Source organism: Triturus cristatus, chromosome 9, assembly GCF_964204655.1.
Source record: "Triturus cristatus chromosome 9, aTriCri1.1, whole genome shotgun sequence".
Taxonomy (NCBI): Eukaryota; Metazoa; Chordata; class Amphibia; order Caudata; family Salamandridae; genus Triturus; species Triturus cristatus.
In genome coordinates, this window is record NC_140592.1 from 354549862 (window position 1) to 354564575 (window position 14714).

The 14714-nt window shown below is 41.8% G+C and overlaps 1 protein-coding gene across 3 annotated transcripts in view; it reads right to left on the reverse strand.

The window, feature by feature from the left end:
- DOCK3 (dedicator of cytokinesis 3) overlaps window positions 1–14714 on the reverse strand; it is a 1365978-nt gene that overhangs the window by 1004343 nt on the left and 346921 nt on the right. The window lies entirely within an intron of this gene.

Sequence of the window (14714 nt, forward strand, 5' to 3'; positions counted from 1 at the left end):
GTAGATCCTCGGATGGTTCTGCCCCCCACGGCAGGGCAACCGTGCAAAAATAGGTATCAAACAAATGCCCGAAAGCTTTAGGGGCGAACACACAAGCAGGGAAACCATCCGGTTTTCTCACAGGCAGCTCGCATCGGACATGAAGACACAAGCCACTTGCTTCGTCATTTGAGAAAAGTCTTCCTTGGACCTGACGCGTTTCAGGGCTCACGCCCTTTCTTCAGAGGTCGCTGTAAGTGTTGAGCTTGCAGGGGGTTCTGAGCATGCTCCTCCTTTTATACTACCCTGAGTGGGCCCCGCTTCACGCGAGTCGTGACTGGTGCATGCTGGGATATAAAGTCCCGTTTCAGAAAAAAAATCACTTTAAGTAAGTCCTGCGCATAACACTGAATTTAAAACATATTTTCTACCCTGAGTGGGCTCCCAAATGACGAGCAAGTTCTTTTTCGCCCCCCTGCTGCGCAGTATTCAGCAAGAACAGTTCTGGCTACAGCCTCCTTCGTAGCTCCTCGGATGGTTCTGCCCCCCACGGCAGGGCAGCCGTGCAAAAATAGGTATCAAACAAATGCCCGAAAGCTTTAGGGGCGAACACACAAGCAGGGAAACCATCCGGTTTTCTCACAGGCAGCTCGCATCGGACATGAAGACACAAGCCACTTGCTTCGTCATTTGAGAAAAGTCTTCCTTGGACCTGACGCGTTTCAGGGCTCACGCCCTTTCTTCAGAGGTCGCTGTAAGTGTTGAGCTTGCAGGGGGTTCTGAGCATGCTCCTCCTTTTATACTACCCTGAGTGGGCCCCGCTTCACGCGAGTCGTGACTGGTGCATGCTGGGATATAAAGTCCCGTTTCAGAAAAAAAATCACTTTAAGTAAGTCCTGCGCATAACACTGAATTTAAAACATATTTTCTACCCTGAGTGGGCTCCCAAATGACGAGCAAGTTCTTTTTCGCCCCCCTGCTGCGCTGTATTCAGCAAGAACAGTTCTGGCTACAGCCTCCTTCGTAGCTCCTCGGATGGTTCTGCCCCCCACGGCAGGGCAGCCGTGCAAAAATAGGTATCAAACAAACGCCCGAAAGCTTTAGGGGCGAACACACAAGCAGGGAAACCATCCGGTTTTCTCACAGGCAGCTCGCATCGGACATGAAGACACAAGCCACTTGCTTCGTCATTTGAGAAAAGTCTTCCTTGGACCTGACGCGTTTCAGGGCTCACGCCCTTTCTTCAGAGGTCGCTGTAAGTGTTGAGCTTGCAGGGGGTTCTGAGCATGCTCCTCCTTTTATACTATCCTGAGTGGGCCCCGCTTCACGCGAGTCGTGACTGGTGCATGCTGGGATATAAAGTCCCGTTTCAGAAAAAAAATCACTTTAAGTAAGTTCTGCGCATAACACTGAATTTAAAACATATTTTCTACCCTGAGTGGGCTCCCAAATGACGAGCAAGTTCTTTTTCGCCCCCCTGCTGCGCTGTATTCAGCAAGAACAGTTCTGGCTACAGCCTCCTTCGTAGCTCCTCGGATGGTTCTGCCCCCCACGGCAGGGCAGCCGTGCAAAAATAGGTATCAAACAAATGCCCGAAAGCTTTAGGGGCGAACACACAAGCAGGGAAACCATCCGGTTTTCTCACAGGCAGCTCGCATCGGACATGAAGACACAAGCCACTTGCTTCGTCATTTGAGAAAAGTCTTCCTTGGACCTGACGCGTTTCAGGCCTCACGCCCTTTCTTCAGAGGTCGCTGTAAGTGTTGAGCTTGCAGGGGGTTCTGAGCATGCTCCTCCTTTTATACTACCCTGAGTGGGCCCCGCTTCACGCGAGTCGTGACTGGTGCATGCTGGGATATAAAGTCCCGTTTCAGAAAAAAAATCACTTTAAGTAAGTCCTGCGCATAACACTGAATTTAAAACATATTTTCTACCCTGAGTGGGCTTCCAAATGACGAGCAAGTTCTTTTTCGCCCCCCTGCTGCGCTGTATTCAGCAAGACAAGTTCTGGCTACAGCCTCCTTCGTAGCTCCTCGGATGGTTCTGCCCCCCACGGCAGGGCAGCCGTGCAAAAATAGGTATCAAACAAATGCCCGAAAGCTTTAGGGGCGAACACACAAGCAGGGAAACCATCCGGTTTTCTCACAGGCAGCTCGCATCGGACATGAAGACACAAGCCACTTGCTTCGTCATTTGAGAAAAGTCTTCCTTGGACCTGACGCGTTTCAGGGCTCACGCCCTTTCTTCAGAGGTCGCTGTAAGTGTTGAGCTTGCAGGGGGTTCTGAGCATGCTCCTCCTTTTATACTACCCTGAGTGGGCCCCGCTTCACGCGAGTCGTGACTGGTGCATGCTGGGATATAAAGTCCCGTTTCAGAAAAAAAACACTTTAAGTAAGTCCTGCGCAGGTCCAAGGAAGACTTTTCTCAAATGACGAAGCAAGTGGCTTGTGTCTTCATGTCCGATGCGAGCTGCCTGTGAGAAAACCGGATGGTTTCCCTGCTTGTGTGTTCGCCCCTAAAGCTTTCGGGCATTTGTTTGATACATATATATATATATATATATATATATATATATATATATATATATATATATATATATATGTACATACATATATATATATATAATATATATATATATATATCTTTACTCTTCGTTGTCTCGAAATTATGGATGCACACCCGGAAATCTGTGCAAATTTCCTTATTGGAGAACGCCCTGCACCTCCGCCATTACGCGTTTCAGCCTACCCGAGGCCTTGATCACATATATATATATATATTTCGTTGAATCCAAACATTCCTGAACCTCCTGGTGTGGCGAAAAGGAACGGGCAAAAACCTCTTAAAGGCAAAAGAAGAATATTTTTATTGGTCTCAACTGCCTGCCATGATGCGTTTCGGATGGTAAAACGGCCTTGATCACCTCACTAAAAAGATACCTGGAGGTTAATAGAGTGCCGAGAGGCTGAGAATTGTTATGAGGTCCCATACCCAGGATTGCTGGAAGAATGGGCGGACTTCACGGCTAGATCAAGTGAGGGCATGATTGAAATCTTGGTGAAATATGCTGAATTAGATCTGGCTAAAATACGGGAGGAATTAAGGATTGTACAGGACGAAATTGTGAATACGGCTAACCAAAATACAGAAGAAGAAGATTCGTAGAGGAGACAGGATTTAATTTCCTCTGGGTCGAATTCGGATGTCAGTACAGAGAATTATGATGGGGATAACCCAGTCGGGAGATTGGGTGCATCGGGTTTTCACAGCGAATATTGTTTATTGAGACAGGTCGAAAGACCAAAGAAGGACAGACCCCCTCCGAGGAAGAGGAAAGGGGAAGGGAAGAGGAAAAGATGCCAACAAAGACACAGGATCAGGCAAGGGAGTCAGAGAACCAATACAGGGCAAGCGCAATCTGCGCCAGAAGAAAATCTAAAAGATCGAAAAGAAAAGCTAACTGTCCTGAATTAATCCCAAATGTATCTTTCTAAAGAAGAAAAGTAATTGCTGTAATTAGGACTTTCCTTTTGCCCCACCTCTGGATATGATAATGCACAGGTCAGGATTGCCCTATTTTTGTTCATTAGAAAATTAAAATTGAACAAAATACATAAATGCAAAAGCCAATCGTGTATTACTATTAAAAATAAACCCTCTTGTGATTTGCAGATTGAGGAAGCTGAGGGACTGCTTGCTCTAGAAACCCTGTTCTGCGAAAGTGAGGGAGGAGATTCCCATGTTGAGATGGAACATTTGATTGGAAATTTGGGGACTGATATTAGATGCAGCTAGTGGGAGTGGTTTTAAAAAGAAATAATGCTCTGTACCCTTAACCACCCATGATAATCTGGATAGTTCCCATGAAAGGGTAATTAAAGATCTGACGAGGCTTAGGAAAACAAGAGGGGTATTCACTGATAATCTCACGGTGGAATCTAGAAAGGCATTACAATCCTTGTAAGATGATACCTCGATTATTATCAAAAAAAGTGATAAAGGAGGGAATGTGGTTTTTATGGACGCGGATTGGTAGCATCAGGAAGCAATGAGACAACTGGGGATGTTAATTGTTATGAGGTGATTTCTATGGATGACTATAAGACCTGTGTGAATACTTATCAGCTACAATTTAGAAGATGGTATGACGAAACGATCTTGGAACAAGATGTTTATACTTTTTTGAGATCTGAATACCCGAGAATCCCCTCTTTCTATTTATTGCCAAAGGTGCATAAGAAATTACACAATCCCCCAGGGAGACGTATTGTCTCATCCAATGAGGGCTTCCTGGAGAATACTGCTATCTTTATTAATTCTTTCCTTTTTCCATTTGTGAAAACGCTTCCTTCGTATTGTAAGGATAGTGGCGATTTTCTTACCAAGATTCATAATCTTGTTTGGGCTGACTCATACTTTATGATTACACTGGATGTAACTGTCTTGTACACTTCCATCGACCGTGACAGGAATTTGAATATTTTCTAAAAAAGAGGCAGGCTTGCTACTTGGAACACAATCATATGCTCCTTGAGATGATTGGCACATGCTTGAAGGATAACATCTTTATACATGATGGGACCCTGTATAGACAAAAGATGGGGACAGCCATGGGGACCTGCTTTGCCCCCAGTTTCGCCAATCTGGTGATGGGCTGGTGGGAGAAGCAGGTAGCCTGGGCGATGGATATTTGGAACATTTACAGAACACTTTGATTTGAACCCGTTACATTGACAATCTATTTTTATTGTGGAATGGGTCCAAGTCAAAGGCTGAAGAGTATCTAAGGATTCTCAACAATAACACCTTCAATTTGCACTTTACACCACATATGAGCTCCAGTGAGATCACCTTTTTAGACATCTCGCTACAAGTGAGGGATGGAAGAATCAACACTACAGTCTATAGTAAAACGACTGCAGGGAATAGCACTTTGCACTTTAAAAGTCAGTACCCAAAAAATCTAAACAATAGTATCCCTTATGGCGAAACACTGAGACTAAAAAGGATTTGCAGTCAGGAGCAAGAATTTGATAAACAAGTGGTGAAAATGGACGGGAGATTTCAAAGGAGAGGATATTGCTTGAAAACTTTGAATACTGCAAAACTGAAATCGAAGAATATTACTAGAAATCAGTGACTTTATCCAAATACCAGGCCGGAGAAGGGGAATTTGATTACCAGATTCATCACTTGTTTTAATTCCATGTCCCCCAAGGTATACCAAATAATGAGAAAGCCCTGGAAGCTAGTAAAAGGTGATACAGTGATAGGGAAAGATTTACCATCAGTACCTCTGGTGACATATAGGAAAGGTAGAACGCTGGGAGACACTCTGATAAATAGCTACTTTATCAGAAGTCCTAAATCAGTGACTTGGTTATCAACCACCAAGTGATTGTTTAAATGCAACCACTGCAAAGCCTGTAGGGTGGTTAAGAATGTCTGTGTGTTCCATACCTCAGATGGGCAAAAAAGAAGGGTAAATGGGTTTTATAACTGTAACATAGACCATTGTGTATATGTATTATCCTGCCCCTGTCCCTAATGTATGTAGGGCGTACAATTTTTCCACTGAAGAAGCGTATTCTGGAACAACAACAGGCAATTAGAAATCATGATTTTACCTACACGGTGGCTAGGCATTTTTATGATCAACATGAGAGTGATCCAGGATTACTGAATTACTTTGCGGTAGACAGAGTCGCCCCAAATGCAAGAGGAGGTAATAGGGTGATTAACCTGAGACGCTTAGAGTCAAGATACATCTTAGACCTGCACACAATATTCCCAGCTGGGTTAAACAAAGATGAGAAGTTGGAAGTCCATTTGGGTTGACTACTGATAATAGAGTGCTTTCTTCTCTAAGTGCTATAAAAGTATAAGCTTGCTCTTATATTACAAAGCAGATGGAGTAGTGCTTTTAATCTGGTATTGCTACCAAAGTATTCCCTGTTAATACTTTCCCTCTGGATGATGTTGACTTATTTATTAATGAAATTAGTGGATTTGTATGATGAATTGATGTTGTAGATATTATCAAATTATATTATTAGTATTTACGTTACAGGAAGAAACCCTTTTCTACAGAGTATAATATATTGAAGAAATGAATTTATATATCTATTGATATTATGTCGCATGTGGTTTTACCTGAAGATATTTTATAGGATATATATTTATTTCTAAAAGTTTAAATGATTCCCATTTATTCATATCTCTCCTAGTACATTTGAAGTCTCACAGAGGGAATGATTAGAAGTAATTGAGCTGACATACAGTGGGTTTTAGAAGATCTTCACGTATTAGTGAATTTAAGTTGGATGACATTGAATTAGGGCACTGGCCTGAGACATAGCTTTGCCTATCTGGACCTCTGAGATCCCATGTCAAACTTTTGCACACATTGAATTATGTATTAATGAGTGTTAAGATTTTTCTTTTGCAAATGAGTCAGAGAAAAAAATTAAAATAGCAAAAATTGTTTAAAACTGTAAAAAAATACATATTGTAATATCATAGTGAATAGATGAGATAAGAAAAAAGACAAAATGAATTATGTCTTCTATATCTATGATGTGCTATATCTTTAAAAAGATGTGGGCTAGAGGCCAGTGTAACTTTGAAAAAGGCTGGGATCAGCTGAAACGCATCAGAGAACTGACACGCTTTAATGAAATGAGTAAATATTTACCTCGCCTGGAGTTCACACTTCTTCTCTTGCGATAAGAGATTTGAAATGGAGATATATATATATATATATATATATATATATATATATATATATATATATATATATTCACACTTAAAACCAAATGTTACAGGGCCATTATAGTTAGGCTCAGATTTCACTCGTACAAGACCAAGAACAAATCATGAAAACCATTGGAACAAACGTGGATCAGTTTTGCGCTTAAATCTTCCTCAGAGACTTCAATCTACATTGGAATGACCTGAATGATCCAGCAGTCAACAGCTTCAAAACCTTTCTTGCAGCCCTGAACCTGACACAATTCTGTGACAAACCTACTCACAACAAAGGATCAACATTACATCTTATCATTGCTAAGCCCAACTCAATTCAATTGGAATCTATCCTACCTTGTGATTGGACTGACCACCACAGCATCACATTCCTCATCACAGACGTTTTGATAATCAACACAGTTCAGCAATCCAAGCCCAGAATGAGGAAAAGGAACATGCACAACATCGACGGGAATGATCTGACTTCTCTCAGTCACAACATCTTGTCTTCCACTGGAGAGCTCTCAGATGTCATTGATCTTAGAAATCACTACAGTTGCTCCATTAAGTCTGTTCTTGACTCGATCGCACCATTCAAACTAAAAATAATGCCCACTAAATTCTCTAAACTGTGGCACAATGGTAGTCTCAACACAGAAAGACGCAATTTGAGACTAGCCGAACATCAATGGAGATCTGGACCGTCCCTTGAGCACCTCAAGCATTTGAGATTATTGAGGAGCAGATACTACAAAAACATCAGAATCTCAAAAGCAAATTTCTTCAGAAACCAACTAGATCAAGCCAGTAGCCGATGGAAAAAATTGGTGATCTCATAAAAGCACAATCAAACTGTGCATCCGATCAGTCACTGGCTGAATCCAATTCACTACTAAATAGTGAGGAATTTGCCTCCTTCTTTCTTCAGAAGGCAGAATCCATGAGAAATGACCTGCAGAAAGCCTTGAAACAATGTTCTCTCCCCCCCTCAACCCAGCCCCTCTGCTCCCAGGCCTACCATTCCAGCGTGTTCTACCGGGCATTTACCCCAAAACAACACCTCATGGAACTCTTTGTGAAACTTCAATGAAGACACCATTCATAAAATCTTAATATGGCTGAATGCCTCAAACCAGTGATTCCCAAACTGGGGTTCGGGGACCCCTGGGGGTCCCGAAGCGTCCTCAGGGGGTCCGCGACTACTTTGAGAATCAAATAATATTAACAGATTAATAAAGTGTAGATATATAAAGATGCTAAACGTACAATTGAACATTTTAAAACATCGTGTAAATGTGAAGGAATTTGAAATGGGAGGCTAAAAATTAAATTAGTATCCTCAGATTAATTTGTGAGAGCAGTGCAAGTATATCAAACTGAATATAGTATGGAGCTGAATGGCCTCAATTGAATTTAGAAAAACTCCAACCAATCTATTAAAATTAAATTTTGATGTCTTTTTTATTTATATGTTTTCTAATTAAATAAAATGTGCAATTTGTGTTTTTTGTTTGATGAATGCTTTTTTGTATATTTGTGCATTGTTTAGTGGTTCAAATCATCAACGTTGCTTAGGCCGGGGTCCCCGACTTCCAGTAATGACTCATGGGAGGTCCCCGGATTCGAATAATGATTCAGTTGGGGTCCCCGGATTCCAGTAATAATTAAGTGGGGGTCCCCAGAAGTCAAAAGTTTGGGAACCACTGCCTCAAACCATTTCAATGACCATCTCCCCTCTAAATTCTTCAAGGAAATCATACCCACAATACTCTCAATCTGGACCACGATTGTTAATGCCTCCCTCCTTCAAGGCTCCATCCTTGACTGCCTAAAGTCCGGTCAAGTTACTCTCAACCTGAAAAAAACAAAAGTGGTCAAACTGACCTTAACAACTTCCAACTCCTGGAAAAATATGTTCACAAACAACTCTGTAAACACAATGATGAACCCCAATTATTAGACCAATTTCAATCTAGCTTCCGTGCAGGGCAGCTATGACATACATTGTGGACGATGCACTAAAAATGCTGGATCAGAACCAAGCTTGTCTCTTTGTCCCCCTTGACCTATCATCTACATTCGATAAGGTTAAGCATGTAAACCTCCTAGACCTTTTGGAACACCATATGGGCCTTAACTGGTTCTCATCCTATTTCCAAAACAGGTTTCAAATAGTCAAGCTTAATCACTCTTTATCGCAGACCATGCCGATCACATTAGGGGTCCCACACGGCTCATCTCTTTCACCCACTCTCTTCAACTTATTCATGGAGCCTCTAGCAGAAATTCTGAGCTCCTCCAACATCCACTATCACATGTACACCGATAATAACCAACTATACGTAAACGTCTCTTCCCCAGAAACATCAGTTCCCTCAACACAACACTAAAGACAACTCAAAACTGACTAGCAACTAATCACCTCAAACTAAATACTCCAAAAACTGAACTACTAATCGCCCACCAAACCAGTCACTGTTCATCAAAGAATGGTTGAAACAGCATACAGCCCTCAACTGCACTCCACAAATCATTGACTCTGTAAAATCACTGGGCGTAACTCTTGACAAGAATCTCAACATGCAGATGCATGTCAGTGCTGCCACCAAAGAACAAATCAGCAAATTAGTATTTTAAGAAAATGTAAACCTTTCCTCCCCCCAATGACTTCAAGCATGCAATACAAGCCTTAGTGATTCCCAGGTTGCACTATGGTAGTGCAGCCCTATCTCGACTACCAAGGTCCAAACTGGCTTCTTTAAAGGCCTCGCTCAACTCTGCCGCTAAACTCATCACTAGCTCAAATAGATACAACCACATCACCCCAGGTCTCAATGCCCTCAACTAGCTCCATTACAAAGCAAGAATCCAGCAAAAAATTGCCCCAATGATGCATAAAGCCCTCCACTACAATACATCTAGATATCTCGTCCAGAAGCTCAAACCAAGGGGGCTCTAGATCATTCAGAAGCTCCAACACCTTTCTTCTGAAACCTCAGAGACTCCACAAGAAGAAAACCTACCACTGATATTTCTCTGGGATTTCCCCAAGAATCTGGGACACATTAACTCCAGAAGTCAGAACAAATCCATCAGTCATATCCTTCAAGAAAGAAGTCAAAGAACTCCTTATGAACACATTTCTTCCCTAGCTCCCAATATTCTAGTTTACTCAGTCACTCGCATGACTATTTATCACTGGCTACCTTAGTGCACTCATCCAATTAGTACTGACATTACCCCCCTGCTTCTCAACACTACCTGGTACTTGCAGTTGTCTGAACTATGATATTATGTTGTTATTAGTGACAGAACTATGATATTTGGTTGTTATTGGTTTATTTGCCCTGCTGTCTAAACATGGTAAATCATGCCCTCCCTTCTTTTTTTAATTTTTTTATTGTGTACTACCCTATCCTGCACTTTGTAGTGCATGTGATATTATTGTTTCTACTACTCTGTAATTTTGTAAAGTGATCTGCCACCAGCAATGATCCTGCTTGTGCTATAGAAAACTATTAAAATAAATAAATAAAATAAAGCAGTTAAAGTCAGCAGTTATAGTTACCTGAGCTAACTATAACATATGCCCCCGCAATGCACTGTTTATGATCTCACGTATTAATTCACTCATGACATGGTTAGTGAAATCACTAATGACATCCCTGATAACATCTCAAATGACATCACTGATGACAGCAACCACAGAACAACTCACAGACCCATTTACACCCCATACAACCTCTCATACACCCACTCAGATACCCACACAACCACTCATACCATTCACAGACCCATACTAGTACTTGCAAACCCACTCACTCCTCCATAGAGCCACTCACACACCCACTCACTCACTCATACAGCCACTCACACAACCATTCACTCACCCATACAGCCACTCATACAACCAGTCACTCACCCATAAAAACAATCACATAGCCACACACTCACCCATACAGCTACTCACACACCCACTTATTATCTACACAGTCACTCACACACCCACTCATGCACCCATTCAGCCATTCACACAGACACTCACTCTCCAATACAGCCTCTCACAAACCAACTCCCTTACCCAAACACTCACTCAAACAGCCACTCATGCACCCATACATCCACTTACACACCCACTTCTCACTCATACAGCCATTCAGACACCCACTCATTCACCCATACATTCACTACACACCCACTTACCCACCCATAGAGCCACTCACACCCCCACTCACTCACCCATACAGCCACTGACACACCCACCCAATCACCAATTCACCACACACACAGCAGCTCACTGACCCACACAGCTACTCACACACCCATACACACAAGGATACACACAGTCAAACAGCCACTCACATAATATATGCTAGAAGTAGTATCACTCAGTAGTAGTGCACCTAGTACACTAATTTAACTTTTGTAGTAGGTTAGTGTATATGTTTAACAATCATAAATGCTTTGAAAATACGTACACTCACTAGATGATGACATCAGTGATGTCACTGACCATGTCATGGGTGATATAATATGTGAGGTCATAAGGAGTGCATTGCAGGGTGTTATAGATAGCTCAGGTAACTATAACTAATGACATTTTCTCTGGTTTTTGTATTAGTGAAATCTGAGCTTAACTATAACGCCCCTGTAACCTTTGTTTTTTTCAGTGTGTATGTATATATAAATACACAATGAAGGTTCATATATGTGAATTTAACAATAGGGAATGTATAGTTGTCTATATATGCTTATCTTCAAAATATTTTGGTAGTCGATATTCTGACTACGATATATTTGGAGAAGAAAATTTTAAACTCTGTATTATGGTACTATAGCACTGAGGATCTCATACAAGTGAGTATTGACTGTAAAGCTTTTCTAAGTGGTGCACATTTGGTTATACCCACAGCTGTTATAATGATATGTCATGTATCATAAAGGTTTGAGCCACCTTCTCCAAATCTTGGTTATTTTTGTTTTTAGTTATATATTCATATTCGAATTGTTCCATATTTGTGTCTTTGTCAGGTGACTGTGTTCTGTTTTATTTATTTATTTTATGCACTTATAAATCATGACCGTAGCTGCATGCACAGTGGGGCACTTTACATTTAACTTTCAGTTCTTTATCATTTTAAGTTCCAAATGCAGAAACAGAGGAAATAGAGTAATTGAATGATGAGCTAAAAGGGAAGTGAATACAATGGGAGAACAAGGCCACGAATAACCTGTGATTCCTTGCTCTGTAAATTATATACCTTTATTTATGAAGAGAGTGGGTACCCTTTATATTTTGTAGTAATGGATCTGACTGACATTAATCAGTCACTAGAAGGTAAGTAAACACCACCTTTAATCTTACAGTAGCCATCCAAGGAAAACAAACAAGCCAAACTATTATTTCGCAATTTTGTTCTACAACAAGTATGCCCTCATGCTCATTAGTTAAAAGGGGCCTTGGTTTTGTTTTGTGACCTACTGTTAAGTATTCATCAGATGGCCCCATTGTTTTAAGCTTTCTGAATCTGAGTCTTACAAATAATGAAAATGGGGTTAATTAAACAGAATCATGATCTTCTGATGTTCTGTGCTTTTCACTGAGCATTTTACAGTCATTGAGAGTGTGAACATGTATAAATTACCACTTAACTACATATATTTTACTTGGAAACAAGCAGTAAAATACAGAGTTTGGAGACATACAACTACTGTTACATTTCATATCCTTTGATTGGCAAGAAAGAAAGCGGGACCAAAAGTTTCCCAAGCACTTCTCGTTTGCACAAGAAATTCTTTACAACACCAGAATAGTCACAAAAAGGGCCTGATGTTTGCAGCACTGGCTTGGAATTTCCAGGCAGCGCTGTTTTCCTTACACAAGTTGCATGGATCTTGGTATTCCCAGTTCCACATTTCTAGCACCGTACTCCAAAGAAGAAGGGAAAACCAAAATGACATGCATTAAAAAATATATGCTACTGCTCTATAAAGCACCCCCACCTTTGCTCTCCCAAAAAAAGCCTCTTTACATGTGTCACTGGCAATGCTCTAATAATAAGCATACCCACACTCTCTTCTAAGACTGTTTTTCTGTCTGCGCTCTGGGCGGATTTCTGATGTCGAGTCCCCTGCTGCTTCTCAGGATCCCAGGGCCCACGGCGAACAAGGAGATGGAGCAAGCTACAAAATGTGGGAGCGTCGTGGAGACAGACGGGGCAAGAATCACAATGCAGAAGGAGGGCGTTAGGGATGGGACAACAGCATGAATGCGGGCGGGAAAAGAGGGGCAAACAACAACAACGAAGCAAGCAAGCAAGCAACAGGCAACCCACAAAAAAAAGAAAAAAAATGTACCTTGGAAAGCTGTGGAAAGCGACACCTCACAGAACTTCATGGTAGTGCTGCTGCGTGGTGTGCGATGAAACAGCAAACTTACACCACCAGCACAAAGTTTTTGTAATTGCGTGACACACTACCATGGCAAAACCACCCCACCGCCGTGACCCGTTGCCCTGCCTTTTCCCTATGCGCTACCAATAACTGACGGATGCGAATGTAAAGCAGGACAGGATAATTTAAAAAAACAAATAAACGGTGCTTAGAGTGAATGGAAACAATAGGGCTCCTGAAAAAGGCTGGTAAACAAAGAAAAAATAAGCTCTTCCATTGGTAATAAAATGAGGGCCAGTGGAAGGATTGTGTACTTGGTCCCTGCTCTTGAGGAGGAGTAAACAGAGGAAGAGGCATGACAAATGCATGCCATGAACAAATGGGCAGAAAGAATAAGAGAGCTACAATGGCAAGCCTATGGGCGGGCTGAAGCCCCCAAAGTACATACAACAGATCTCTTTTGGAGACAGTCCATGCGTGCTGTCTAGAGCCAAGACCTAAAAAAAATTAAAAGGTGTTCTTTAAAGTTACTCCGGAAAGGAAAGAAAGCTTGGATTTGTTATGATTTTTAAATTGTGTTCAATTATTAGTAGATAGGCACGAAAAGCCTGTTTGGCAATCTTGGTTTTCTTTGTTTTTAGGACCTCTAGTGTCAGTCTCACTTTTCTTCCTGTTAGTTTCTTTCTCCCTGTGGTGTGGTGTTATTCTTGCAGGTAGCATGGAGCCCTGAGCTTTTCGCCTCGTTTGTGGAGAAGTGTGGCTCAATGATTAGAGCGGCAGACCCTGCTGCAGAGGTCTAGCCTGGGACCAGGGTTCAATTCCCTGCCTCGGCGGGTCTTGGGCTCAAAAATTCCACAGACCTGATAATTCTCGCCTTGGTGCCTATTCCAATCATGGAGTACAACTCTGGGCAATAGCTTGCTTAATCTCCACAATGGCCCCCACAACGCTAAGGATGCCTGGCCTCCACCTTGGGGGTGCCTAGGAGTGGATGCCTCACTGTGAAAGCCAGGATGGGTTCCACAGCGGTATTCGTACAAGTACCTTGAGACCCTTGCGGGTGAGTAGTGCGCTATACAAGCATCAAATTTACATTTTGTAATGAAGACAATGCTGAAACTGAGATGTGCTTCTAGTAGTAGCCAGTGGAGGTGCTTTGTAAATATATTTTTGTAATGCAAACATTTCCCCCGAAACATCAGCTGATTATTTTCTAAATATACAAATATGTTGACATTTCCTGGAAAACTATTTGTTTACATAAACACATGTTTGGTCCTTAAATAGCAGCTGGTCATTTTCATCAAATGCTCACACTTACAACCATTTCACATAACCAGTTTTCTCTTCACATGCCCCTGTGTTGACCTTTTTTTCACATACCCCTATATTCTCATCACATGCCAGGGAAGGACACCATAAAGCAATGCATGCCCTTAATGAGCAAAGGATGCCCACAATATGCCAAGGATGCCGGTAATATATTAAGGGCAGCTGTTATAATACTAGGAATGGGCACTAATACCACAGGGGCGAGCATGATTATGTAAAGACAGCTTAAAATATGGTAAGGGTGGCCTCTATTGTGCTGGGAG